Source organism: Aythya marila, assembly GCF_965140915.1.
Source record: "Aythya marila genome assembly, chromosome: 5".
In the NCBI taxonomy this organism is placed as follows: Eukaryota; Metazoa; Chordata; class Aves; order Anseriformes; family Anatidae; genus Aythya; species Aythya marila.
The window spans coordinates 20085945-20101225 of NC_139046.1; the positions used below are offsets into that span (position 1 = coordinate 20085945).

A 15281-nucleotide genomic window follows, 5' to 3' on the forward strand; every position below is an offset into this window, starting at 1 on the left:
ATTGATGACCCTAGTCATTTTTCCTGGTCCCTAGTTTATGCTCAAAAATAATAATAAATACACCCAGAATACTCAGTCCTGTTTCATTTCCACCAGCTGGCTGAAGAGACCAGAAATCCTGTGAAATATGGGGGTAATTACCTATTATGTGTAGAGTGACAGGTATTTCCATGGTGTTATCTGTGATTCTTGATGTATGACAGTAGAAATAATTTTCCAAAAACAGCCACATTGACTCCTGAGCCATCTGACAAATTGCAAAGCATTTATCAATGCAGACAGAGGGACAGTCTGCTGTTTAAAAAATGAGCACAGAAAACTTGTTATAGGCTGGTGCACCATTCCCCTTCAGTGGTCATTAAACAACTGCTCTGCAGGGTCACAAAAATTACTGTGGAGATGGGGAGGAGCAGCTATGCTGGTTCCTTGCAAATGCAAAGATTCTGGTTGCTAGATCTGGAATTCCAAGGTCAGACTTGCTCAGGAAGCATTTCTGTTTTGCACCTCATGAGCTTTTTGTCCACTTTATGTCCTATGTGTTGGATAGGAGAGTAGCAATCAGCCTCATATGTGCTATGGTTCAGCATTAGTGGCCTGTATGTGCCTGGGTGGGCTGGGACAGACCCGCTGAACAGAAATGCCTGCAGAGCAGTGGATGTGAGAGTAATGAGTCAGGCTGTAAAAGGAGAATCCCACAGCTTTGTAGCAGAGGGCAGCCCCAACCTGCACGTCATGGCCCCAAGCAGAAGTGGTCAGAGGGGTGCTTATGGCCATGTTCTCGATGCCACAGTTCCCCTGTCCAAAAATCCATCTCCTGTGTGGAGTTCTCAGACCATCTGCTGCATGCCCTGGAGCAGACGCTTCATGGCTCACTGAGTTTTGCCCCTGCTTCCACCTCTTGGCAATGGACATGCCAGCACCAAGGAGTATGCGGGGAAATGCTGAGATCTGCATGGCAGCTGCATGGGTGTGATGGTAGAATAGATGTTCCTGAGGCCAACAGTCTGGGGTGAGCTGTCTGAGGATTCAGAGTCACTGCTAGGGCCGAGCAAAGACAATGAGGAAGCACAGCAAGTCAAGGGGAGATAAATGGGTTCAGAAGGGGAAGAAAAACCAAAAAAATGCCCGTAAAACAAAGACCACACCCATGCATTAATGACAATGTTTTCTTCTACTCTGGCTAGGGCCCTTCCCTTCCGGAGTATATTCTGCAAGGGAGGAAACGGTCATCCTTGCCAGATCCTAAAAGAAGTGATCATAAGAGCTGTGGTGGTGTACTTGTGTGTACTCTGCTTGCTACCACACTCCTCTTCTGTAAGAGTATTTGGTATGCTGTTACTGAGAATGCCTCTCAAAGTGCCTCAGTTGAAAAACCTATAGCTAAATGAAAATAGATCTTAAACTGAATCAATTTCTGAAGTAGCCTCCTTTAATTGGGATTAAAGATCAACTGCATACTTCAGGAGACTTTAGAAGAATGAAGCACTGCTGAAGGACTTATTTGGGAAAGATTAAAAGCTGCCTTCAGTTCATTTTGTAGGGCTTAACCACATCATTCAGGGCATAGTTTTTCTTTGTTATAGAAACTGATGTAGAAAGTCGTCCATGGGGGTGAGCGTACTGCAGTGGATGTGCTGCTCTAGACCCTTTATGCTAGGCATGCCTGGTGTTTGTGGGGCATGCAGCTGCATAATTTGTGGAGGCCTGGGGTGCTTTGTGTCAGCAATATGTTGCACGTTGATTATCACACCTCTCACTCATCCTGGAATGGTTCAGTAGCAGCAGATGTTGGAGCAAGACCACCCTTCTGGTGTCTTTTCCCTTTGGATTTGAGGAAAGACCTGCTGTCACCTCCACACTTGTTCTGATTTCATTCTTCATTTCCCTGTATTGGGGAAACTGGTGGAAAAAAAAAACAAACCTGGTGTTGTTTCTCAGACACAGCATTCGTTCTTATTGAAGGGTTATAGAAGATTCAATGGAAGAGGCTATATTTTTTCCTGTGTTATCACAGAGCAGCGTCTTCAATGTCGTCTTTTCTGGCTTCAGTGCTGGTACCCTTTATTCTTCAGCTAAGTACTGTGACTAATTCCTTTTCAACACAAACATCTCTCCACCTAGCTCAGGAAGGCCACACTTCAAGTCCAACACTCTCTAAAATGCACTCATATGTGCATTCTTCTACTGCTTAATGACTTATTTTCACTTGTTCTTTATAAGTTAGTGATACTTCAATTTTCACCTAAGGACTAATTCAGATTTTCCCATTGAGATTTAAATGAAAAGGTTCTGTCCCACCCATTGTGGACAAAAGAAAATATTTTGCTCCTTCCAATTTTTTAGGCATTTTTCCACTATCAGTTAACACAGCAACTTTTTAGGCATAGTATTTTTCCTAGATTGCCTCCTGAATATGGTTAGGTCATTTTTAAAATGATACTGAATCAAAGAGTTTGTTCTCATGTCAAACGGAATGTAGGCAAAACGAAAATTAGAAAACACAAGTCACACAGACTGAACAAAGTCAGATTGTTTTAAGCAATACCTATATTGATATACTGGGGGAAGGGGAGGGGGGGAATTCCTCCACACCTGGAATATAGCAAAGGTTTAAAAAAAATACATATTTTTTTAAATAGTCTTTTGTATTCATGCTTACCACAGAACTTCTGCTTGCAACCCTGTGACCTTACCAGACACGCATTTTAGTGTTCTGTTTGCATTGCTGTTTCTGCTCTTATCAGTAGACTGTCCTGTAAAAAAAAAAAAAAAAAACGGGAAAACTGGAGAGTAGAGATTGTATGACGGACGGACACCAACTCTTAATGTGGATTTGACTGCAAGGTTTGCAGTTTTTGTTGGCTCCAAATGAGAAATTTCTGTTCTCCAAAACCTGAAGGGAAGAGCCAGAAAGAGCTTACTTACAGAAGAGGGAGCTCTTGTACTCCTTATCAGAAAGGATTTTTTGTTGTTGTTGTTTTGTTTTTTAGCAGTTGTACATTCTCATACGTGTACTGTGTTTGGGGGTAGGATTCCTGGTCAGCCACAGACTCTGAACCTGAGACAAGGCAGAGAAGGGCCATTAGAATTGACTTTCATTTCCTATGGATGTAGCCTGTCCTCTCTTTTCCTGCATTTAGACAAATGGACTTTATTCCTCTCAGATCTGAACTTTTTTTTTTCCTCCCAAGTGATCCTTTGTATGTGTGTTTGTTTGTTTGAGTTGTTATTCTGTTACTTGGACTTCTGTTACTCTGTTACTGTGGACCAAAAAAACACTAATTTTCTGTACTGGGGAGGGAAACACTGTAAATGAGGAAATGTGTGTTTCTGTTCAGGAGGGAAGAAGTCTCTTTTTCTAAACTGGTCAGAAGCTGCTTAGAAATTCCAGCCCCATCAACCTTTTGTAGCCTTCTGAGAGTCCAGCACTTGCAGGGCTGAATTAATCCCCAGAGAAATTATACTTGAGTCTTGCTGTATGTTTGAAGGAAGCCCTTCCTCAGGTTGCTGTTGACATCAGACTTGTCCTTCAGCTCATTCTGAAACACACTGAAGACAAAAAGCACAGGCCTGAGCTGCTGCTTCAAACACTTTCAGTCTCTAAGGACCCTTAAAGTGTGGAATATTTCAGTAAATTTGTTTAATTACAGGCAGAAAATAATATTCCTTTAAGATGTGTCAGGTAAGCTGATAACCTGTTTTCCCAAAATCAAGTCCAGCATGCTACTTCTTTTCAGTGCTCCTTGGTGAGGAAGGACACAGACAAAACCACACACATGGAATAAGATGAAAAATATACACATACACAAACATGGCCTACTGAAAACACCGAAGTGTCATGCTTCACAGCTGATAAAAAGGACATTTTAACAGCTTAGTTGGAGTAATGAGTGCTTCCTTCAGTCCCTAAAGGCTAAAATATTTTCACATCTATTTAGACTAGATATATTCCCTGTCTCTAGTTACATCTACCAGCATTTACAGGCAGGGCAGAGTATTCTCCAGCAGCAGCAGGCATCTGTTATGCTATGGTGGTGATTATGTTAGCAAATATTTTGTTTTCTCAGGAGAGATCTCTAGGCAGGAGCTGTGTAGCTAACCTGGGTGGGTTGTGTCCACCAGTTTATGTTGGTTCCAGCTTAATTCCATGTCAATAACAAAGACAGCAGTTATATTAACAGTATGATAGTCATTCTGGTAGCATTGCACTGACTTCTTTGTAAACATTTAAGAATTTCTATTTGTGTTTGGAATAATAGTCTACATTGTTTAACTTAAAGTTTCTAAATTTGGTCAGATACTGTGCCACAAACTTTTGGTAGCACTGGACAGAGATTCCTCTTTATCCAGACAGGCAGCATACCTGTAGAAGCAGGGACTTCCACCTGTAGAATACAGGGACACTGTACATGTTTGTAGGGGGAAAATTCGTGCGGCCAAAGCCCAATTAGAGTTGAAGCTGGCCAGGTCTATGGGAGACAATAAAAAGGTTTTTTCTTTTTTTTTTTTTTTTGTTTTTTTTTTTTTTTTTTGTTTTTTTTTTTTTTTTTGTTTTTGTTTTTGTTTTGTTTGTTTGTTTGTTTGTTGTTTTTAAAAATATGTGAATGGGAAAAGGAGAACAAGACAAAACATAGGTCCACTACTTGACGGGGAAGGTCACCTCACAGACAAGGACATAGGCAAAGCAGAGACACTTAATCCCTTCTTTGCCTCTGTCTTATAAAGCAAGTATGTAGTCTTCAAAGAAGATCTCACATACGTAGAGTTTTCAACTCTGAATTTTATGAGGTAAGCTTCCTTCTCTAAGAGTATTTACTCAAAACAATCCATTTGATGTTTCCAACATCACCAATACTACTCAACAGCAGAGTAAGTCTCCTACAATTTAAGGATAAGTGGGCTGGTTTTGGTTACCAACCAAATAAAATTGGTTGGAAATCACATTTACCAGGTAAAGTCAGTTCAAAATGCAGGACAAGCATGGAAATTTCTCACCTGAATGGCAAATTACTTTAGTAAATTTAGGAAAACAAAGCTAGAACAGAAAATGTTATGCTGTCTGTCTTCATACACAGAAGCTACAGCAATATTGAAGTACAGTTGCTTAGATTCGTAATAATGCCTTTCAAGTTCACTTTTCTCTAAGAATCTATGTCCTACTATTCCACAAATCTTCACACAAATAAATTACACTTTCAAAGTGTTACAGACACATTACATGACATGGGTCATGGGAAATTCAAACTTCACATACTTACTGAACCCAACAGATCAGAGACCAAATCAGTATTAGAATGAAAAAGAGGGTTACATTAACTAAAGCTCTTTGAAATGATTAAATAATTTTTCAATCACTGTGATAACATGCATTCAAGTGCCTTAGATATCACAGAACGTCACTGAGACACAATTTCACTTTTAGTCATTTACTGGAATGCTTTACCAACTGGATCAACTCCAGATTTCTCAAATCCAATACAGAAAATTTCACATCAGCCTGAGCAGCAACTATTAACCTACACGGTACCACATGAGCTGTGAGCTGCAACAAAACAGCGATATGGCAGCACATTTTAAAACTACGTTCATTCTTCCCACACTCTTCAGTTCCATTAAAAACCTCAAGAGGTTCAGCAACAAAACTTAACGTCTCTAACCAGCTATTTTATTGCAGAAGTTACTAGACAATTCACTTACTTGCCCTAAAAGACAAAAACAGTATACTTATTCTTGCTCTTCAGCTTAATTCCTTAAAAATATTTGCATTGAGTCAAAACGTTACATTTAATCACCTTTGGTTTTACTTTACTTCTAAAATTGATTGGACTAATCAAGCATATACTCTGCATAGCTGAATGTAAAACTGGTTCTTTGTCAAAAGACAACTACACTACTGTTATCCCAAAGCATCTACAAAGCTCAGTTGAAGCTAAAACAGTATTGTGAAGCTAGCTTACAAAAGAGATTTATTTTTTTAAACAGACAACAGATCTACAGTCCAGCTATTTGACTTTGGTATTAAACCATGAATCTTCATGCCTTGAAGATTTAAAAAACAAAACAAAACACAAGATTTGACACTTTTTGACATATGATTAAGTACTATGAGAACCAATACTGACTTTCAGTTGTTTCTTTAACCTGTAATTGTCAAACTGTAATTTCCTACTTTATTTTTTTTTTAGGCTCCACATTTCAGCTATGGGAAATTTCTGCTATGTCCTTTGCTATTCTATGAGGAAACACGGTACAAATTACTACACGTATTTGAAGCAATCACTCAGATTTTTTGACAAGGAAGTCAAATGCAAACACCATTCAGTTTTTGGGAGCCCACGTCTCAATACGCAAGGCAAACTATTTAACATAATTTGTTTGTCTCTGCAGGAAATGACTTGGGATGATTCTAATAAGGTCTCAGTAGATGCAGTTTAAAAAGTTGGTGCCTGACAAACTGCAATGACGTAACTGGGCAAGAGAGTTTAAGTGTGTTTAAATTGGCTCCACTGTGCATCGTTAGGATCTCAAGCTTTCTCTCCTGGAAATTAGCAGCTCCCCAAGCATACAGCCAGGTTTGATTATGGCTCTAATCTAAGGGGAAGTGAGAGACTGTCTCAAAGGAAAAACGTCCTGTGAAAACTAGAAGGATTTCTACAGTGCTTTTGTTCAATCCCAAGAAAAGGGAGGGGATCCTTGCCTAACCCATTGAATTGCAAGATTACAGGTCAAGCAGAGCTAGCTGCGTGCCCCTGTTAGGGGCTGGCTTTAAAACTGCTTGGACCGGGCTGTTTTCAATACTTCTCCACTTTTCTAAACTCAGAAATGGTTCTTGAGGAAGATGAGGCCAATTCAGAGCTGTCCCTGTTCCCTCCAGCTCCCTAGGGCTCCTGTCCTGCAGATCTTTTCAGGGGGCTCCTTCTTCCCAGATCCTGGCAAATATGAGTCAATGTCCTGAACAGACTCCCAAATTCTGAATTTAATTTTAGAAGAGATGACATTGTCAGAGTGTGCCATTGCACACCTGCAATGTGAATTGCAGTGCAGGATTATTCCCTTGTGAAGTGTGAAGATGGGAGAATTCCCTCCAAGGACCTTTTGCCTCTATCAGAAACATGAATGGCCAGCAGAGAAAAAGGACCATTTTCATCTTCATGATTTTGTCTTCAGGCAGCAGCTGATTCTGTCATCAGTCTTGGGTCACAGTAAGCGTTACTAGCTGGAGACCTGACAAATCTTATTAATCCCGCCGTTAGACAAATTTATTTGATTTTGACGTATCTTAGGGATGGTCCTGCTGTGACACAAAGGGTGGGCAACAAAGCCTCTCTCCAATCAAACAGTTGCCTCTGTCCCGTCTCGCTGTATTCAAAGATGCAGTCATGACTTCTCGTTTCTACTGTCAGGAACTGCCAAGCCTGAGGTTTCTCAAATCCAGGTAACTGGTGCGCATCTGTATTCTCCAAATAAATGAGACTTTGTTTTGTTTTGAGAAAATGACTGTTTCATCATAAAATATGTTGTAAAACTGTAACTTTCAAGCATGCATCCTTAGCTAGGAATTTCTTGTGGAGGCCACAACAAAACGAGCAGGGTGAGTTGTAGCAAGTGACTTTGGATGACTGAGCTATTTGGATGAAAAAACATTCATAATAATGAGTTAAAATTAACTCTATCCTAGCTGAAACCAGGACATACATCCACCCCTTATTCTATACCATTTATGTCATGCTCAGGTTACACCCTTTCCTACACATTCCAGTTAATCACCATTTTCATCTATAGTATATACAATTGTGAGATATGTTCATCTGATTCGTGTCAGTATGGAACAATGCTAAGGCCGCATGGTATGATGAATGTGACCTTCTTTCTTACATACCCTTGTATAACCACAAGTCTAAGAAAAACAGAGTGGTTAATGTATATAGTTCTTATATCTTGCAAATGAATGTTTTAGCAATTCGTGTCAATAGAGAGCTTGAAGGGAAATGTATTTGTAGGCTTTTCCTTGAAGTCTCTGATATCTGAGGGGGTTTCAGAATAACTGCTAACTATTATGACTATTGCATGGGACACTATGCAAGTCTCTGATATCTGGGCAGGAGATTAAGGAGATGGGGAGAGCTGAAGAACAACTAAAAGACAAAGCTTGCAGGGGAGTCTCTGACATACAACCAAGTTGGACAAAGGAGAAGTACAAGAGGGAGGAAGACTATGAGCCTTCAGCATGAGAGACCCCCAGAGGGACCACCAGAGACTGATACGCATGCTCCAGTAGGAGGGTTTGGATTCCGGAAACTAATTATAATAACCCTGTTTGTTTTTTTTAGAAGTAGTAATGAATATGTATTAGCCTAGGAGCATAAAAATCAGCTGCTTGATGTAACTGGTGTGCGTCTTGGTGGAGCAGACTCCCGACACACCCAGCGCTGTTTGCTTACCTCTATTCCTTTAATAAATTGTAAACTTTGATTCACAGAATCACAGAATTTCTAGGTTGGAAGAGACCTCAAGATCATCGAGTCCAACCTCTACCTAACGCTAACAATCCCCACTAAACCATATCCCTAAGCTCTACATCTAAACATCTTTTAAAGACTTCCAGGGATGGTGACTCCACCACTTCCCTGGGCAGCCTGTTCCAATGCCTCACAACCCTTTCGGTAAAGAAGTTCTTCCTAACATCTAACCTAAAACTCCCCTGGCGCAACTTAAGCCCATTCCCCCTCGTTCTGTCACCAGGCACGTGGGAGAACAGACCAACCCCCACATCGCTACAGCCTCCTTTAAGGTATCTGTAGAGAGCAATAAGGTCGCCCCTGAGCCTCCTCTTCTCCAGGCTGAACAAGCCCAGCTCCCTCAGCCGCTCCTCGTAGGACTTGTTCTCCAGGCCCCTCACCAGCTTTGTCGCCCTTCTCTGAACCCGCTCAAGCACCTCGATGTCCTTCTTGTAGCGAGGGGCCCAAAACTGAACACAGTATTCGAGGTGCGGCCTCACCAGAGCTGAGTACAGGGGGACGATCACCTCCCTAGCCCTGCTGGTCACACTGTTTCTGATACAAGCCAGGATGCCGTTGGCCTTCTTGGCCACCTGAGCACACTGCTGGCTCATATTCAGCCGACTATCCACCATCACTCCCAGGTCCTTCTCTGCCTGGCAGCTCTCCAACCACTCATCTCCCAGCCTGTAGCTCTGCTTGGGGTTATTGTGCCCCAGGTGCAGGACCCGGCACTTGGCCTTGTTAAACTTCATGCAGTTAATAGTCCTATTTTGAAGACTGAGACATTTATTACACAATGTCCACTGAGTTTGCATAGTCCGTGACTGACTTCGGGCTCCATCTGTTAGAGCAGTCTTTCAGGGCAGAAGAAATGGTGTGTGATGTTGGATCGTCACAAATCGAAGCCCGTTCTCGCTCCATCACATCTCTGTGCTTGTCCAACTCTATCAAAATTCATTCATTATTATCTGCGTGGCTGTCACTGTGATACCATTAATAGGACATTGACATATAGCAATCATGGTAGTGATGACGTACAGTATTATATAATAATTAACATAATACAATTCAACTCATGGGCTATTCTCACACAATATTAAATCCCCTTCGGGTACACACTAGACCTCCCCATTCTTTTGCATTACCCACCAAGTGCATCCAGGACCCTGAGAAAAAGCAATCCCATGAATGGGTTTGCCTTTTCCTGAGGCAGGAGTAGCCCAGACTGTCTCACCCAACATGTTTCTTATGTGCACTACAGGAACTTTATCCCCTTCTACAGTACGTAACAGGTTTGATGGGGCAGGTCCAGCTTGGTTGGCAGATCCCCTAGTATTGAATAACCAGATGGCCTTTGCCAAATGCATATCCCAATTTTTGAATGTCCCAGCACCCATTGCTTTCAGTGTAGTCTTTAACAGCCCATTGTGTCGCTCAACTTTCCCGCAGACTGGTGCATGATAGGGCATGTGATACACCCACTCAATGTTTTTTTCTCTTAAGATCAAGCAACAATTCTCTGTTGAGCCAGGCCAGTCTTCTTCCACACCAGCTCATCTTTGGGCACATGGGGACAGACCGCTCCTGAGCCATCAAGATTTCCTTCTTGAAGAGTGCCCAGCCTTCCTGGACTCCTCTGCCCTTCAGAACCGCCTCCCAAGGGACTCTGCCAACCAGTGTCCTGAACAGCTCTAAGTCTGCCCTCCAGAAGTCTAAGACAAGGGTTTTACTGGTCCCCCTCCTGACTTTGCCAAGAATAGAGAACTCTACCATTTTGTGGTCACACTGCCCAAGACAGCTCCCGACCACCACATCTCCCACCAGTCCTTCTCTGTTTGTGAACAGAAGGTCCAGCTGGGCACCTCCCCTGGTAGGCTCACTAACCAGCTGCATCAGGAAACTATTTTCCACACTCTCCAGAAACCTCCTAGACTGCTTCCTTTGAGCTGTATTGCATTTCCAGGATATTTCTGGGAAGTTGAAGTCCCTCACAAGGACAAGAGCTGATGATTTCACAACTTCTGCCAGCTGCCTGTAGAATTCCTCATCTGTCTCCTCATCCTGGTTTCGCAGTCTGTAACAGACCCCCCACACCAGGATGCCTGCCTTATTGGTCTTTCCGCTGATCCTAACCCATAGGAATGATAAGGTTGAGTCTCCAGACTCAGTCTCAAGTTCCACAACATCAAAACGCTCTCTAATATAGAGAGCCACATCACCACCCCTTCTGTGCTGCCTGTCCCTTCTGAAGAGCCTATAGCCAGTCACTGCAGCACTCCAGTCATGAGAGTGGTCCCACCATGTTTCAGTGATGGCAACCAAGTCGTAGCCTGCCTGCTGCATGATGGCTTCCAGCTCCTCCTGTTTGTTACCCATGCTGCATGCATTGGTGTAGATGCACTTCAGCTGGGCCATTGCCTGCTCCCCCAGCCCTGACATTGTTCTCTCTGGCACACATCTAAGGAGCCTTGTTCCCTCCCCATCCCCATCTGCCTTCCTACCTAGTTTAAAGCCTTCTCAATGAGCCCCGCCAGCTCCTGCTTTAGTGTCTGTTTTCCCCTTTGAGACAGGTGGGACCCATCTGCAGTTAGCAGGACAGGTGCTGAGTAAAACACCCCATGGTCAAAAAAAAAAATAATAATAATTCTTGGCATCAGCCTCTGAGCCAGCTGTTTATCAGGTGTGCTTTCTGAGTCCTCTCTGTACCCACCACCACCACCACTGTAGGGATGGAGGAAAGCACAACCTGTACACCCTCTCCATCTACTAGTCATCCCAGTCCCCTAAAGTCCTGTTTGATAGCCTTCAGGCTTCTCTCTTCAATATGATCTCTGCCAGCCTGGACTATCAAAAGAGAATAATAGTCAGAGGGGCAAACCAGGTTAGGAAGCTTTCTGGCAATGTCCCTGACCCTGGCCCCAGGGAGGCAGCAGACTTCCCTACGGGCAGTCAGGTCAACAAATAGGGCCCTCTGTTCCCCTGAGAACGGAGTCACCTACAATAATCACCCTTCTTTCTTTCTTAGCAGAGGCAGTCCTGAGGCGTGGAGTCAACTTCCTCGCCCTAGGCATCCTCCTGGGTAGACTGTTCACCTCATACTCACCCACCGGTCTCTCAAGCTCCAGGGCCTCAAACCTGTTGTGTATGGGCACCTGGGGAGGCAGGGCCAGTAGGGAGGGGGGTTGCCTGTGACGTCGAGCAGATATCTGTTTCCATTCCTCCTCTATTTCCTTTGAAGCTCATATTGTTTGATAAATACATACTGGAGATTAAACAAGATGTGAGTCAATTTACTTTTTAGTACCTTTACATGCAGAAGTAAAAATAATCTTAGTCTCAAAGTACATAACTAAAGCATATACTCTCAGATTGATTTTCCTGCAGCTACATACTTTCCCATACTGATATTATTTTGGGAATGACCAAGCTTGCTTTTATCTAAAGGTTTTTAAGACCAGGAAATAATACTATGGTCCTCACTGTGGGAAAGAAATTTGGAGTCATAAATGCACCTGAAAAGTAGCACATACTTAAAAAGCGGAAGTGCACAAGAAGCAAAAGAGCAATGTATCAGAAGAATTGACATCACTAATTTTGTTGAACTCTATCATACAGTTTATTTTTCCAGGGTGGATTACTGCTAATCTATTTTGGTTTACAAGGCATCATTCAAACAGTTAAGCACAAGCCTTGAACAAGGTATGCAAAGGTATGAGTAAACTCCAGGAAGCAAAACATATCTAAACTCTTACAAACTTAAGGCAAAACTTCAGCTGAAGTAAAGTCAGATGGTTTCATTAGCTTTAATATCACTTCACATCACCTGAGCATCAGACTCATTCTGCAGATGTCATCCAAATGCATTAATGAATTGTTCTAATCACAAGTGAAACCAGCAGCTTTCCATAACAAGTGGACAACTTCTTCATACAACAAAGAAAGTAACCTTAGCTTCTCATTCCTGAGTCAATTACCACCTTTGGTCCTTTACTTTGTAAATTTATTTCATCAGATAGACTCCTTCAAAAGCAGTTGAAGGGCCTGGCTTAAAGCCCACTGAGGTCACCAGGCCTTTACTTGCTGTAAGAAACATAACATTCAGACCAATAAAGCACAATTCCTTTTAGATCTTTACCTCAACCTTTTATGGAGTCAAGCATGGACCTGAAATTTGAGGAACTCCTAATTGTCCAAAAGCATTAGACCCACAGGACAGAACTTAGGCCAATTCCTGCCAAATAAAGTGTTAGAGTCTGATCAGTGTATAAGTCAGCAAAAGCAAAGCACCATAACATTCCAAAAGGCAAAAGTATCACAGTGAAACAACTCAAAAAAGACCTAGCATCTCTTCTTCCAAAGCCCCTGAGGACACAGGCTTCTGGTTTTACATATCACGTTCAGTAAAAGTCTGAAGTTCAAGGTGATACAAGAAACACAGACTTAGTTTGCAATGCAAGTAGCTTAAAACTTGTGAGTGTCATGCACTGCACAAGCAATAGCAATGTGGAATTTCCAGTGTGTTCTCTACATCACTATTTTTCCCTAGCTCCTACAGAGGCAGACTTACCTACTAATATGATTGCAAAATCCCAACCACAGGCAACTTCTTTTACATGAAAGCCAGACAGGGCAGTGCACAGAAGTGAAACGCAGTACATCTTCTGCGTGATTCAGTCCCAGCTGCCCTTCTTTGTTTTGGCCATGCACAAAGAGCTCTCTAGCACCTGGAATAATAAAAATAAAAAAATAAAATCACATCCACTTGACAGACTAAAAAGAGAAGTCTATACGCCATGAGATCCCGTGACAGACAAGGACAGCTGACTGAGTCATTTTAGGCACTGCAATCACACAAAAAGAGAAAGAACTATTTCTGATGCATAAGAAGCATCTTTGAATAAGCAGTTATATAGAGTCAAGGGAGACAATCTATATAGTAAAACAGGAACCTGTTATCAGAACTGTTTCATACCATTCACACCTCTCTGTATCCCTTCTTTCCCATCATTAGCCCACAGCAGAACCCTTCAAAGACCAGACACTATTTTCCACTCCTTACAGTAGCACTTCTCAAGACTGAATAACTTCCTACTTGATTCCTTCCCCCCTCATCCTCAATACAGGAAAACTGACAGTTTTATATGAAAAGCTGTTATATGAAACAGGTTAAAAAAAAAAAAATTGTCCTCACAAATCCATTAAATAACCACAGATAAACAAAACAGAGGAAACCCCCCCAAAATATTAACAAGCACTGGAGAAAATCGCTTTGCAACTAAGCTCAGAAACAAAAGCAAAAGATGGGTGGTAGCACCAAATCAACAGGGAAACACTTTTTTTTTTTTTTTTTTCAGACTGTCATACATTCCTTGCAAGTGCAATGTTTTTACCAGTGATAACTGCAGAATGTCCCCCTCCTCTAGTAACGCTCAACATTTGCAGGAAACATCTTTCGTTGACTGAGGCACCAGCACATCCTCTTTATGACCAAGACCAAGTTGTCCATAGCTGTTTGCACCCTTCAAATACACACACAAATAAATAAATAAAAAGACAAATTAAAAAAGAAAATAACAAAAAGAGATTCACTCAGCCCTGCTCCTATGAGCCAACAAACTCATCAGGAACATATCACGGGTTAACCTGCCAGTATTTGCTCCTGAAAATCCCCCAAAAAGGGATCTTCAATCCTGCAGCTGTCTCATAAGACCCCCAGGATTACCAACAATGATTGTCCTAGATCTGCTGCCACTCAGGTTGCCACTATAACCCCACTGTTGTAAGAAACATGCTAGAATATATCACAATAAGACTAACTGTAGGCTAATAGCTTTCTGCTAAGGCAGAAAGCCTCATTATCAAAGATGATCCCCACCTGTTTAATTTTAGTTCAAATGGTTCCCACTCATCACCAAGATACCATTTGTGCCAACGCTTTCCAGCAGTATGCCCCCAAAATAAGATGAGAAAGACATGCTACCTTATTCTGCAACCTAAGTGAGGAAAGCAGAACAAACTCTTTTAACTTAAAGTGGGCAAAATGCAAATAGACCATGCATTTATAAAAACAAAACAACAGTTGCTAAACCAATCCCACAAAGCCACTGCTGACAACGTGGTAACACGTCGGAGGATGCCTTAGCCACGTCTAGCTCTATTCGATGACCAGAGCCCAACAGCATGATCCCAACCCCTGCTCACAAGGGCGGGCTCTCAGCAACCTCTGGCCCAGCTGAGGATTAACCCACCTTACCTGCGCTCCCCTGCTCTCCCCTGGTGCATCCCCAAAGGGCACCTTCAGCACCTTGTACCTGCAGAAGCGTTAGGCACTTGAGGCAATAGCATCAGGCTGGGCGGTTAACAGGTGGGTGAGATTTCGGGGTCTGGGCTCGGGAGGCTGATGCGGTCGCTGTCTCGCAGTCAGTTTTGGAGCGATACCACACGCCAGACCCACCGTCCTTCTCAGGAGGCTGCTCGCAAGCTCTGGTTTTAGCTCACAATTTGCGAGGAACCCGTACGCCGTGAGGAGCAGCAAAGAGGCAGGTGCATGGGCAGCCCGGAGCCACACACGGCGTCTGTGGGGATGAGGCCACCCATCTTTAGCAGTCCCACAGCAGCGGAGCAAAACGCGAAGCAGGCGCGAAGGGGCCACCACCGGCACCTCACAGCCCCGGCCCCGCGCCGTCAGCTCGCGGCTCCCCCCGGTTGCACCGTCCCCGGCCCCCACCTACCCAGGCGAGCAGCACCACGTCCGTCCCGTCCCGTCCCACAGCCGCCGGG

General features: G+C 43.0%; 1 protein-coding gene and 1 long non-coding RNA gene across 4 annotated transcripts in view; one reads left to right on the forward strand and one right to left on the reverse strand.

Moving 5' to 3' along the window:
- LOC309878507 (L-lactate dehydrogenase A chain) overlaps positions 1-15281 on the forward strand; it is a 246290-nt gene that overhangs the window by 113023 nt on the left and 117986 nt on the right. The window lies entirely within an intron of this gene.
- On the reverse strand, positions 6269-14942 carry LOC309878384. Of its 3 annotated transcripts, none has more exons than XR_014317532.1 (6): positions 14813-14942; positions 13892-14020; positions 13069-13225; positions 12637-12732; positions 11605-11763; positions 6269-7450 (listed from the first exon to the last, which is right to left on the reverse strand). It is a non-coding gene; the product is annotated as an uncharacterized lncRNA (long non-coding RNA). The 3 variants fall into 3 exon arrangements; XR_014317533.1 differs by having other exon boundaries at positions 14755-14893; XR_014317534.1 differs by lacking the exon at positions 14813-14942 and having other exon boundaries at positions 13892-14268.